This window comes from Melospiza melodia, chromosome 3, assembly GCF_035770615.1.
Source record: "Melospiza melodia melodia isolate bMelMel2 chromosome 3, bMelMel2.pri, whole genome shotgun sequence".
NCBI lineage: Eukaryota > Metazoa > Chordata > Aves > Passeriformes > Passerellidae > Melospiza > Melospiza melodia.
Genome location: NC_086196.1, coordinates 124954270 through 124969449, shown reverse-complemented (window position 1 = coordinate 124969449; position 15180 = coordinate 124954270).

The window sequence follows — 15180 nt, the reverse complement described above, 5'->3', positions numbered from 1 at the left end:
TATTTCATAGCCAGAAAATTTCATCTACTCCTCCTCATTATTGCTCACCTGAGGTCATGAGCTTGTTTTTTGATATGATAACCATTTTCACAGCAACAAATTCTGATGGCAAAGGCATATAATGGTTTAGCTTAGAGAAAATTATCAGAAACAGTTGAATTTGCAAAAATTGAAAGACAGAACTTGTTTACAAGTAAATACCTCACTAATAAAAATGTATTAATAAAAGGTTTAGACCTTAACATAAAATGGGATGTACTACTCCAAAATACATTTCAGCATCAATGAGCTTTTCAGGTTACACACCAATCAAAAGTGTTGCATTTTTTGTAAGTAAATATTAGTAGAAATTTTAATTCTCTTGAAAATGAATATACTTCTTATAACATTAATTAAAGCCTTCAATAAACAGTGTTAAAAATAAAAGTATTATTACATGTAACAAAAATAAGAGTAATTCATACACTGGTGACCATAGAAACTTTTGATCTTTTACACTTACACTGTACATATATTGTCAATTATGGAAACCACTTTGGTATGTATGCCTATGGAAACCTCTTACATCATACCATACATTTATAATACATTTTCACTACAGTAGCTAAACATCTCAGGTGGCTTTTCCAGGTGTAACACTTGAAAACATGGAGCTCTTTCCTGATAAGTGATTCTGAAATACCACAGAATTAGATGTTTTCACAGCATATGCAACAACAAAAATATACTAATTTAAAACACCAGAAAATTTAGCCATGGTTGTGTTTGTCTTGGATACCAAATAATATTGGAATTTACAGGAATGTAAGAACTGGTTAGACTGTTGCAGCTACTGTTTTAAAGGAATAGCAACCAAGTTCCTATTGTAATCTGCCACAAAAGCTCTGCTTAATCAATGACCAATTCAAGCACAGTTGCTTATCAAACTGGAATAATAAATGATATGGTGATTTTATATTCAGTGCCTAAGAAGTGATTCAGGAGGCAATTCTTTGCTTATCAAAACACACACCACATTATACAAAATATTGATTGACTCTCTGAACTAAATTAAGGAATGGCTGAATCAATCAGGATGATACACAAGTTACTGCTTTTCTAGTAAAGAAAGCATGCTGAGCATCAAAATGCAAAAAAACTTCTACCATCTAATAATTAGTGTGGGGTGAGACTGTGTCATGAGGAAGAACATCTGGGGTAGTATTTTTGCTATTTTCACAGTCATCAAAGCCTTTTTGTGTCACTCACAATGATCAGCGCTTGCTGAGGGCCCCCCTCCTAAGGGAGGTCTCAGGACACCCCTTCAATTCTCCTTCCTTCATTCAGGACTTCCAAAGTGATGCTGCTGTGCCAAGAAGATCTGCATCACTCTGTTAAGCTGCACTGTATAATCTCTCTCTTTGAATTACTCTGTCACTCTTCAGGTGAGTACAGAGGAGGCCAGGGAAAGAGTGTGATAAGGCAGGAACCAGCTTGCAAGTTACCATCAGTCCCTGACCCAAGCTGGCAAAGCCAGCAATGCCAGGAGTGTCAGGACATTTCTTTTTTGGTGTAGTGAGTTCCACATGTAATGAAAATCCTTGAATTTCGTGAACTGAGTTGGTGGGGGGGAAAATGTAATAATAATGAATTGCAAGCACTTATTCAACTGACAATGGCAGCTTAGTTTCAATTATTTATAACACTTCATAATGTGCTAATAAATGTTCTTTAGTAGCGTGTCTTGAAAATGTAATGAAGTCTTAGTAAAATAAAACCCCATTAAAGCATTCAGCTATTAATTCTGTGTTGACAAAAGGAAAACATAATCTGTTTTTATGACAATGTGTTTCTCTTATCTCTTCCATGGTATTTGTCTGTTTCAATTATTTAGTAGCATTGTTTCTAACTTTTCTGTTTTAAATGTATTGTATTTCCCTTATTCCAAAGTAAATTAATACTTTATTTTTTGCTGTGCCTATCAAAATCTCTTGATCTGAAGACTGAAAAGAAGAATTTATAACACCTTGAAATTAACTTCTTCTATCTCTTCTTTATACCTGCTATGGCTGCCAGTTCCACTACACTTTTCAGGAATTTACAATGAAAGAAAAATGTAGCATAGACACAAATAGTTACATAGGGTAGTGTGGAGTTAGAATTAACTTTGTATAGGCATCAAAAATCTAATTTCATATTCTATTTAAAATTTCTAATGTTGAATGCATTTCAAATGCATTATGCCAGCAATCCTTCAGTTTGGATGTTCAAGTCAGGATTTATGCGCTGCCTTGCCTCAGAACACTGTCTTAATTTTCTATTTGCTGGGTGCCAGGATATAATCTTGGAAGAGTTGTATAGTCAATTCTTAACAAAAAGAAGCTCTTTAAGGTGCCACCCGAAAAAAACTTTAATGCAAACATGGAGCAGCTAAATTCAGCAGATAGTGAGGATTAAACATGATGTTCTGCTTCCTTTTATCATACCTTAGATTCATTCTTCTATCAAAATCCATGACCTGAGGGTATTTATCTACACCTGTTTTTCGGAGGACAAGATCAGACATTATTTAATTCTTTAAAGCAAACAAGCAGCTGAGGTAAGAGGTAAGACAATGCCTAGACTTTCGTGATGCTGAAAGTCTGTTCACAGTCAACTATGGTAAAACTTTATGAGTTGGTTATAGTAGTCATCAGTTTGTAAGAAATACTATCTGATGTTATGAAGTCCTACAAGAAGAACATTGAGCACCTTCCATTAAATAAGACCATTTTGTCAACCTCCTTTTCTCTCATATAAGCATAAAAGCATTCCCTATCAATACCTCTTTATGGTTATGCTGTTAGTAGGACAACAAAAACTGAAAAATCTCATTCTGTTGAGAATGCTGTTGGACAACCAATACAAAAGGCTGCATAGAAAGACACACAGACTAGATAGACTCCTCAGGGGATGTAGGGCCATCCTCTTCCTTTGAACTCTTCCTCTTCCAATGCACTGCAGCCAAATCTCATACCCATTACCTTTTCTATCTGCTATTTGTGCACTTTCTTATCACTCTGCCATTAATTAAGAATAAAAGCAATAAGGCTCTTCTGACTCTTTTGTCTGAATACTACAGGCTAGTCTCAAATCTTAGAGTAGGAACATGAGATGTAGTTTAGAGCCTTGGTATAACACAGAAAGATGTTTTAAAAGTCTTTTTGTATAGGTAAGCCATTTTTTTTTGTGTAAAAGCTTCCTTGTGTGTGCTGTCAATAATCATGTTCATATCATCCCAACAACAAATGAAGAAGTTTTTGCCTGCTTGAGAAATCATAATATAACTATAGATTCTATGTGCCTCAAAAGAATGTATAATCATTCAATGTAATATTTTCAAATTATTTAGTAAATGCACAAAGATAGATCAGACATTTGATGATACTGAAAGCTCAGCAGTGGGTAAAATTGATTGAACGCACTTTGAGCATGAATAAAAGAGTTTATGATTTATTGACTCTTTGTAGATTAATCTGAGGCCTCATTAAGCAATGAAGCAGAATAGTAAACCTGATCCAAAGGAATATTAAAAATGGTCCTACAGCAAGGAAAAAGAATTACATCCCACTTTTTGACATTAGATATTTTTGGCAACTTTCAATGATCTTGAAAGGTAAAACCTGTAAGCAATGGGAAAATCCAGTGCCCATTGTGTCAGACTTCCTTACAATTCTGTTATTTCAAAGCATTGGAAAATGCTCAAATAAATAAAAAATAAAGAAAAAATAGTTTGGAATACTATGCTGTTATTTTTTTTTAGATGCATCCACTTATGGCCAAATTTAGTACCTCAGACTTACCAGTCCAGTTTTTCTTGCTATGTGATTGTTTTGCATTTTGTTTGATAATTTAAGTTTGATATGTAACATTGATTTATTAATATTTGCTATCTAGATCTGAATTTTGTAACTTGAGGATTTGTTTCACATAAAATCACAGGTCTATTTTGCTTTCAGTGGACAATAAAGAAAATAAAGATTATTTTTCTGCTGCATTCACAAAAGGTGCTTAGAGGACACAGACAGATCTTTTGTGACTTTCCTGTGAATTTTAGATTTCAGTTTGTTTACTCAGCTTGTACTGGTACAATAGAAAAATATGTAAGACAAATCCCTTGTAACTATTTATTTGGATATCGGGATCCTAAGGGCAGGCATGCAATAATAGTTGTTAAAATTGTTCATGATAAATAAATCTCATAATGTTGTTGTAAGGACAAGTGCTGAACCCCTTTTACTGCGCTGATAGTTAAAAACAATCCTCACTATGTAGGCATATATATTTATGATATACAAGAACATAATATAAAAAATAATACCTAAGAGTTACACCATAAAATACAGAGTGGGAGTTTTCTACCTGGGCTGATATATTCAGAATGCATGAAGGAACAGAACATTACTCCCAAAACTCCAAGCAAAAAAAAAGAGTAACTCCTCATATTTCCTTACTTTATTTTACACAGAATATTAAAGAGGCTTGCAGGAGCCCTCACCCTGGAAAGAAATATTATACAAAACCTTAGATGCTATTTCCTTCTACTAGGTCATCTTGACAAATAAAAATTTTCTTTGAGAATTTGGTGCTCTTCATTTGCATTATAAAGTGATATAAAGCAATGTAATCTTTCAGTTTCTCTTACTGGGAATGTTGAACTTGAATTTTGATTGCGAAAAAAAAAGACTATCACCAGCTACATCAAGATGATTCAACAAAATGATATAACATACAGCTTTATATATGAATGTTGTCTGTGAAAGAAGAACACAGTAAATTTGCAAAGACACTAGTAAAAGTTGACAGGTTATGAAGGTAATGCTTGAACACAAGAAATTCAGAAGTTCAGAAAAAAATTTATTTTCCTCAGAAAAGTTAGGAGGGATTCAGGAAAGAGGAAGAAAAAAAGCAGAAATCTTGAAAGACATCCCTTTAAAAGGTTGGAAAATCCATTAAACACACAGAGGTTAATCCAAGTGAGAGACTGTTATAAATGAATTATTTGCTACTTTACATGGAAAGATGAGAGAGGAGAAGAGCAAAAAAGACAAAGAAAATAAATGTGGAAAAGATGAGTAAGCAAAGCTGTGGAGTGAAGAGTGAATCAGAGCAAGCTTGTGGTAACATCTATGTTTAGGTATAGGATAAGGTGTCCTCAGAATAATCCTGCTTCTACTGGATTACATATCACTGCAATCCTCCAATTCTAAACCTGGTTCTTGAAAAAAACATTTCATCTGGTTTGTAAATCAAATATTTATTTCTTATTCCTCTTTGATGTCTTGGGTATAGGGAATGGATGCCAAAGAAACACTTCACTGTTTTTTTTTTTTATTGTCTTATTTCCTTAACATAAAATGACTACCATCAAGGATAGTGTGATGGTAAAATTATTAATATACAAGATATGAGAGAAATGTTTAATTTTATCCTAACTAGAAAAATCACTCTTTGACTAAAAGCTGTCAAAGTGACCATTTCTAAGCTAAGGTGACAATGGGTGTGCCACCCCTACAGGCTCAACCAAGAGCCATCTCTCCATGTTGTCATATTATTTACTGTTTTGTCCCTTCTTAGGAATTATTTACTGTTTTATTCCTTTTCTCTCATGGTTACACTGAAGGGTTTTACTAAAATCATAATTATATAATATACATCATGTTAGGAAAATATTTTTTTCCTTCTTTTAATGTTTTTCTTGTAGGCTTTAACGTGGTTATAGATACCAGCCCCCACTGTTATGATACAGTTTTAATTTAGAGGCAGATGACCATTATTGCACTGTAATTCTTTCTTGCAGATTTATGGAATCATAAACCTGATGGTGCTTTAGGGATGCTTTCAAAAGGAAGCAGCAGGAACAACAAGGGAAATGTTGGAAAGAAAAGAATTGCTGGATGCTGTAGAAGTTTTTTCTGTTTTGAGGGAAGAATCAGAATGCCTGTACAAGGGAATGATAATCCTGAGATATAGCATATTTTGGGCAACATTATTATAAGATTTACCAGTATTTCCTGCTAACTTACTCCCTATATGGCATACACTCTTCTTGTCATTCCATGCCTCCCATTCCTGTTAGCAAAGTTTTGTGCCAAGAGTTTTTCTGTTGTGCTGTGACTTTCTAATGCATTGGAAAGCATCTTTAGGTTCACCACAGGTGTCTCATAAATTTTTCGGGCAATAAAATGCACAAGAATGTGACTGAGATGTTGCTTATTTTGATTTAAGGAATTGGCCTGCCTTAGTAGGTTTTGTATGCTTATTATGCCTGATAATTTAGGGTTCCTTCTGGACTCAATTGTCTGTTTGGCCATTGTATTGCCCATATATGTACATTTGTGTTGAAACAGAATTCTAGGAAATTTATATCTTGTTTTCCCCCAACATCAGCAGCATAGAAAAGGATTAGAAATGCAATATAAAATTGGACCTTGGCAATAAAAAAATTGGTTTGATTTTGAGAGTGGTCATATTTACATTAGTAGTAAAGCTATCATAAATTTGTTTCCACATTCATAGTATTGTTCTAGCATCATCTGTATTCTTATCTGACAACCTAAAATGTATAGAAAGGATGTCAGTCATTAACCCTAAAAAAGAAAGTATTTCCAGGGAGACACTCTGAATTTAGAAACAAGATAAAAGCTTTATGACTCAAAAAAAAAAATCAAATACTTTTTTTTTGCGTTTTTTTTTTTTTTTTTTTTGTTTTTTTTTTTTTTTTGTAGCCACAAGCATCATATTTACTCAAAGTACTGTAACGATAAAAGCAAATATCTCTCAGAGGAAGTTAGGACAAAAGCTGTCAGAGAACTGGGTAGTAAATAGCCCTGAAATTGTTTTCTCTTCTTCATCTCAAAAGCTGAAGGCAAAGGATGTTGGACCTTTTACAAATGGAATGGGTTCCTGCAGGTCAAGGAGCTGTAGTGAGTGCTGCAGGTCATGTGCAACTTGATGCAATCATTATGAATGGTGAAACCATGGCTGCTGGCACAGCCTCCTGCACAAGGAGGGTTTCTAAATCGGTGACATTTGCTTGCTTCAGTCCCCCAAAAGTTGAATGTGTCTTTCTGCTTCCTCCATTCAGCTGCATTGCCAGAGTTTTTTGACAGGCGTTGCAAATTAAATAGTGTGATTGTTCTGAATGACCCAGAAAGTGTAAAAGGCTCAAGGAGAGAAATGTGAAATACAAGTAAAAAAGCTGCTCTTAAAACTGTGATATCTACACTCCATTAGTTTTCACCTTGACATATTAATAAAATATGAATGATATTTCTATTCAACCTTATATTACAACTTATGAATATTTTAATGAATTTCATATAACCTGTAGGCTAAAATTTTGCTCCCATTGAGAACAATGGAAATTTTTACTACTACTCTAAACACACTAAGACTTGACTCTACTTTACAGTTAATTTATCTCCTGCCTTTTGTTAAAAATTCTTGCTTGGATACTGGTTTCTTTCCATGTAGTTGGTAACATAAATGAATTAGTTATCTAATGAATTAGATAACTAATTCGTTAATGCCAGTTTGGTTTTTTTTTAATTTTCTCATGCTTTCTTAAATTTCATTTTTGCTGTGACCATTGTAGAAGTCAAACAACCCGGCTGTGCAACAGTGGAGAGTATTTGAGCATACATATGTATGTATCCCTACCACTATTAGGAATTACAGACTTATGAAGTATCTAATAAATTCTGTCAGGCAGCAATTCTTTCAACTTTTTGTCTGTTTTAACCATACTTTTGTTGCAATTACTCTAGACTTGCAGTGGGAACTCACAGGAGTGAGATACCATGTGTTAAATGATCCTGACCCTTAAACTGCAGCACAAGTGCTATCATAATAAGCTCCATAGTGGTAAAAAGAACATCTTAGTAAAAGGCACATGCTAAATCCAGGACTATTTTAACACACTGTGAAAGATGGTTAGTTGAGTCCATAGAAATGTGCTGTTAGAAATATATGAGAACTGATAAATTTCAATTTTATGTCATGATAATTTAATTATTGACTAATTATTTTGGGAAGCCATTATGAAACCACAAAGACAGTTTCTCTGGTCTCTTGCTGACAGTGATTCAGGATTCATGAACTATGTGTCCATGTCCTCTGAAAGACCCTATCAGATAGTTTTGCTTAAAGCACTAATTTCACCACTAAAGACAGAACACATTATACCCTTCACTGAAAAAAATGCAGTCAGAAGGGATTATTTGTTTAAACAACTTATTACTTAAGTAGCAACATAGTGGTTAGAGCTAAGTGGAAAAATAAAATAAGTGGAAGAAAAGTTTGGCTGCCTACAATCAGTACCAAAACTACAATAAAAAAAGGACATTGTCCCGTTCATTTGCCTACTGTCTTGTGGCAGTTTATGAATGCAAGTTTGCAAGCAGATTTCATGCGGGAGTAAACAAACAAACAAAATAGCTCCTTCTAATAAGAAATCTCATTATGGCTGAGACAATGGTTTGAATTTTGATCTATTCTCTATTTGTTGACAGCATAGCCCTTGATAGCAAAACTCCTGTAAATCCCAAATCTATTATGCAAATAATAGATGTGCACTGAAAATCAGGAAATACGTGTGTGTTTCGTGACCCAAACATAGCCATGACAGTCATCATTTATAACTGTGCACAGAGGTGTGTAGAGACCATCAGTCTCATATACATAGGACAAAAGAAGCAGTACTGGTTTCAGGATGGTGTTGCTCCATCTAAGGGTACAGCCCACCTGATGCTGTCACATTCTTGGGAACAGCGACATTTCTGCTTTCCCCGTCAACACAGCTGTGAGATCCACGTGCATGTCAGTGCATGGCAATCCCAGGCTCATTTAGAGCCAAGATGCCCATGGGGAATCTAAATGTGATGACTGGTCACACAAAGTCTGTGGCTGCTGCTGAGGACAGCTGAAGGATTTATAAAAGAGCTTTGTCCTTTGCAGCCAAGCAAGTCACTGTTACTGAGCCCATGGCACACACCAGCCCTTGAATGGCTGCTTTGTACGAGGATTATGTTGGAAAACTTAAGAAAGTAATGAACAACGTGGCAATTTGGGGTGCTCTGGTTAACTCTTCGCACATCGAGAAGATTTGAAGCTGCTTCAGGATGGCTAACTTTGTATGGTTTGTCTCAAAGAATGAGGATAAGACAATAATGGGCCTCAAGTACTGTCATGGTCTCCCAGGAACATTCATGGGAAGAGCAGCAGAAGTGGAGCAGGCACAGAAGCACTGGAATTGGCAGTATAAATAACAGACTGTACATTCTTACAAAGGCTAAGCAGAATTTTCCAGCATGTATCAGGTATGGTAACAGTGCTATCCATTAGGTAAACTGACATGCAGCCATTTCTCTTTAGGTCATTGAAGTTGAAATGTCCTTTAATGTTAACAGAGGAACTCTGAAAGAAAGATAACTATTGACAAATTCGCATAGTAGATACTGAAGACTAATCCTCCCTAAAACACTCAATAAACTAATCAAGAAAATGAAAGTCAGATGGGGAAATGTTGATCTCCCTACAGTCTTGCTGACCTCTGTGGTTTTTTGGATTAGTTTTTTCTACTGTATCATGTAAGTATTTTTCCTCTTGCATCTTGTTTCATCATCACCTCAACAGATGGCAGAGAAGTTTATGAGTTTTAGCCCCTATGAAAGAATAAAATAAAAAATTTATCAATAACATCTTCAAAAGTCACCATTTCTTTCTGCTGAGAAATTGAGGACACCCTGCCTCAAAAAAGAAAAATAATATTAATAATTAATTTAATATTTTAAAAATGTTTTCTTGCACTATTTTTTATCAACCTTTAGAGAACATTTAATTTAGTTTTAAAATATCCCTTCTGAAGAAATACTACCAACTTAAGAAGGAAATTTGAAAGTCTCTAAGTTATTGTCCAAAATCTGCTGCCATCAAAAGCATCAATACTGTTATATATCTTCTGGCACATCATTAAAATCCAAATATCACTATAGAGAAAGAATTCAGTTTACTTCTTCTAACTTTTAAATTATTAGAAATCCTTCTAAAAGGAATGTTAATGTAGGTTTTTACAGAAAATGCAGAATGCATTTTGTTTACATCAAGAATGAAAGAATAATTTTTCAAGTTGCTGTGTACAAATTTCCTCCTGTCTGTAGCATTTGAAAACTCTGGCTAAACCCCCCCGAAGGGAGTCAGTAATATTAAGCAAAATTGATTGTAATAGCCTCTAAGTATTTTTTCTGAAGGAATTCTATAGTCACTCACTTTGCTATTTTCTTCGTTATGCACTTTGATTTCCATTCCCAAAAGTCATTAAAAAAAAAAAAAAAAAAAAAGAAAAGGAAAAAAAGTGCTTTTTGCAGTGACATATTGGCCTAGAATTTGAGGTTGCAAATTATATGTAAACATTAGGAAATTCTTGTTAGCTGCATTGGAACTTCTTCTAAGATAAGCATTAAGATATATTGCATTTGATATCACTCAAGAGGCTGCAGGTAATCTGCACAGATTTGCTACTGCCTCTCAAAACGACATGAAGAAACAAATTCAACTGCAATTTTAAAAAAGGCAGTCAGCTCCCCAGGTGAACTTCTGACTTAAATTTACTTATTATTTGGCTTTTCCTCCCTCCTTTTGGAAGCCTTTCAATAAGATATGAAGAGAAAATAAGGATTTCATCATTCAAATACATTCCACACTGTTAGATTTCAACTCTTCTCTGTAGCTTTTAGAATCCATAACAGGAATGGTGACCTGTTGTGCTCAAGTCACCTGAGATCTATGAAAGATTTTGGTGTACATTAGGCTGCATTAAATGGCAGAAAGTGTGCCCCTGCTACCCCTGGACTATGAATCCCTGTTCCACAATGGAGTGAACTGTGGATGGCTACTGGCTTTGATGTGTGAAACTTCTCCTGGGCTTTCTACTCCACTTTTCATCTTAGATATGGAGCATTGTCCTGTGGAGTTCAACTGCACAGATATTCATGTACTGGTATAATAACTCTCACTGTGCTACCATGAATATCTGGCACATGAAGGCTCTTTCATTGCTGGTCTTCTGTTCATTAAATTGCTAAAAACCCCATAGCACCCCACCTAACATCCTGCTCCCCTGCTTTGCATTTAATTTATTTAATCTGTTTGTTTAAAGTGGTAGGGTACATAGCTGGTTGTGGTTTTTTTCCTTTCTCCAGCCAGACAACAGATTCTGGTGACTTTGGTTCAGTTGAATTATTGTTTCTATAAAGCCTAAATTAGACAAGCAAACAGGGGTAAGGAGGAAAGCTAAAATGGTGGGAAATATTTTCAAAGACAACATGAAATGCTACATGCATCGCTTGTGCTTTAATTAAAAGGGCATCTTGAGGTAACCATTCTGTATCTTGACTTTACTACAGCTGCCTTCTCTGACTCCCTGTATGCCTCCTTAAAAAACCAGGGCCTCCACTTTACACTAGCTGTGCAATGGTTCTTCTTCACAGCACAACCTCCTTTTTCCTTCTGACCTGCTGCTTTGTCTCCAAGGATGTGTCTGTTCCCTTGTGACACTGTTCTTGGCTGTGGAATTCAAGCAGTGTGATAAGGTTGTGAGGTAGCAATCCTAAGTCTAGGACATGGACTTGTACAGGAGAGAAGATGGGATCCTGGTGGTCTACTTGGCCCATTAAAACTTGTGATTATGTTGCATAGGAGATAGGTACATCCATTGAGCTTCATTTTTAGAAGTTTCCACTTCTATATTTTTAAATCAAAAGAAAATAAAAAGTGAGACTAGGGAAACTATCTCCTCTTACATAGATGTGAGGATTGCCACAGAAATCCCAACCGATTTTGCCAATATTTCTGCTTGGTGTTATATGACTGGGTTCCTGTAGAGAACTTTCTCACCAGGGTATTTTCTTATACTGGGTTTGAAGAAGTTTCATGCAGAGACCCTGTTATCTATAAGAAAGCTTTCCCTTTCGCTCCACTACATGGATATCCAGAGTTCATAAGTTATTTGCTGGATTCATAAAGCATGTCCTGAAGAAAAAAATACTGATATTGTTGCCTAAGTCATGCAGATGCTTGTATTTACCATTCTGCTCCATTTGTGGCAACGGCAGGTTGGATTAGAGCTATAAGGCTTGTTATGGGAATAAAGGAATGTGTCTTGAATTCTGACTCCTAGGCTTGACAGATTTGTCTGCAGACAAATGTCCACAGAGTATGGCAGTTCTCACCAACCTTTAGGAAGAATATGATTACAGGGGTTTTTTTTGTTGCTATTGAACCATGCTTAGCCTAAAGTTCCATATTTTTTTGGTTTGCATCTAAAATAAAGGTACCCAGAGCTATAATTTATTCTAATAAAGTATTTCCATTAATAATTAGAGCCTTTTCTTCTATCTAGCAAAGGTACAAATGCTTGTCTGCTTGAGCTTTTTATCCTTTCAGCTGAATCAGAGATCCAAATATTTAATGGCATGATACAAATATGTGTCAACGTGTTAAGTCTGTAAACTTTGGAATGGTGCATATGCATCCCTATCTGGAAGATTCAGCAGTACTTATTCATTATACCAGTGTATAATTATCACTTAGGATTTGGATGCTGAGGGGAAAAAACCAGCAAAGGCACATAATACTTTAGGTATATTCTTATGAGAAAGGTAAGGATTATTTTTTGTGTTAGCAAATACTTATGCATCTCACAGGTTTTGTAACAGCGTTGTCTCTGGTACATATTTTCCCTTCAAGAGGGAAATGTGTATTTAGAATTTGACCAACTGCTAAACTCTGCTTCTTTAAAGCTTGATGTACCCTTTGAGTTTGGCTCCTGTCATGTGCAGAAAGATGGCCACAGAGCCACACATTTTCAAGTTGTTTTCCAAAGTGTACATGAGGTTTAAAACGTGTTTCAGGAGTGTCTTCACTGAAGAGTGAAAATCTGATAAAAAAGCCTGATTTAAATAATATCCTCCACTATGCAGAGAAAAGTTATGTGATATATTTCAATTTTCAAAAGTTTTTTACTAGGATATCCAATTTCTTTCTAGCCCTGGTTATTACTCCTTCAGAATTATTTTAGTCTATTCTATCACTGATTCTTATAATGTCTAGTACCACTTAGGCAGGAAACAGCTAAGTTCTAAGTACTATTAAGTCACATACCTACACTAAGCTTAGTCTTCAAAAAATACTAGGAGCAACTATAAAGGAACGTGATCATGGTTAAGCAGCTCACATCTTGGCAGTCCAAATCTGAAAAGAAATGTTCTGTTTTATTGGGGAGTATTTTAAAAACATAAAATACCGTTTGGAGAGGAAGAAAGGTCAACCTTGCAATGTCCCTGCAATGCTTCTCAGGTAGTTTACATTAATGACCCATGTCTAACAAATTTCCCAGTAATCTTGAATAGGAACCTTGGTTAACTTTCTGTTTCATTTTATAGTTTTCAGTTAAGCACCATTTCATTGAGTAAGATTATATTCTGGCACATGTAAAATAGCTGTGCCAATGCTGCATAAAAGCAGTATCTTCATCTCATTTTGTGTAATGGAAGGAGATCTTTGGTAATTAGATGCAGCACAAAATGGACTGTTCAAATTGAGTTCTGGATATTGTTCAGACATCCTGAAGAAAATGCTGGGAAACAAGAGGATTCATTTTTCCAGATAACATGTGACAAAGCACAAGGTCTTGCTGTGCCTTCTATTTTTACAGATCTTCAATTCCATTTGTATTCATAGTAGAACTTTTAATGAAACTTAATTTTTATTGAAAAGAAATTTTTATACTTTTTAAGTAATACAAAATATAATTAAGTAATTTAAAAGCAAATTCCTATAGCTCAGAGCTCTCTGTAAAGTACATTGAGATTTCTTAAATAAGTTCAAGTGACGAAAATGCTCACTATTGAAATGTATAGCTAAAAATAGAGGCCTTATAAAAAAGGAAAAAGAATGAGGCATTGAATACTACAATGATACAGTTTTGGTTTTTTTTATCAAATGCTCTTTGCTATTTGCAGGGAATTCATCTGAATTAACTTAGACATCTGCAAGTTATCTAGACTTAAAAAGTCAGCCCAGATCACTGTCATCTTCAGGACACAGTGACCTTCAGGACCACACAAAGAAAATATGCACTTTCAGAGGGCAAAACACTTTCTGCAAGGACTGGTTGAATTAACCAGAGTGATCTTTACCTGCATTAACTGTATAGACATCTGTACAGTCACCAGTTTGGATTTAGACAACCAAAATTTAGATGTTTGAAGATAAATAATTTTCATTCTTTTGTTCTGAAACTGTACTTTAAAGAATGCTCTCCATCCATATTATAATTTATTATGTAAGAGTGATGCAGAAGTGAGGCAACCCAGTCCTCATTCATTCATTCTGCTCTGATGTACTTAATTCTGCACCTACTTCAAAGTGTTCTAATGAAACAAATATTTCTGGAATCTGCTACCTTTTTTGAGGTATCAGGCTAAGATTTCAGGTTCTTGTGATGGCCGAACTACTCAAATTTCATGCACAAATTCAGCCACTGAAGTAATCCCAAAGCACTGATATTTATATTTACTCTTATGCAGATTCAATCATTGAGACTAATAGAGCTTTAATTCTGTCATGTAAAGAACAAATATAAATGAACCAACTACAAAAATTGTGTTTCTACCTTTTGCAAAATCCATGTAGTTTTAGTGGCAACTACTTTAGTGTAAATTGTGTGGTGAAAAAGTCAAAGTAATCTGTGCTCATTAGAAAGAAAATACCATGAAAAAATTTCTGAGAAAGATAAATACAGAGAAACTATCAATGTATTATTCTTATCTCTTTCTCTCATTACTGTTTTTATCCTGATTGGCAGAACAGACAAAGAATACCCTTCAAAGTCATAAGCTGCTGAAGTAGATTTTCTATGATGTAAGAAAGTGAAATATGTCTCCATTAAAGAGATAACAGTTTCTAACTAGGAAAAAGAAAAGGAAAAAAAAAAAGAAAAATGAAAATTCAATGCCATCCTGTTCTTAGATGAAGCCTTAAGTGTTACTTACAGGACATATGCTTTGTTTTGAAACTCTTGACTGGTGCTGGATTACAAAAGGTGGTATCATAAACTCTATTTCCCACACATATGATTCATTGTTTTCTTTTCTCTGAGCA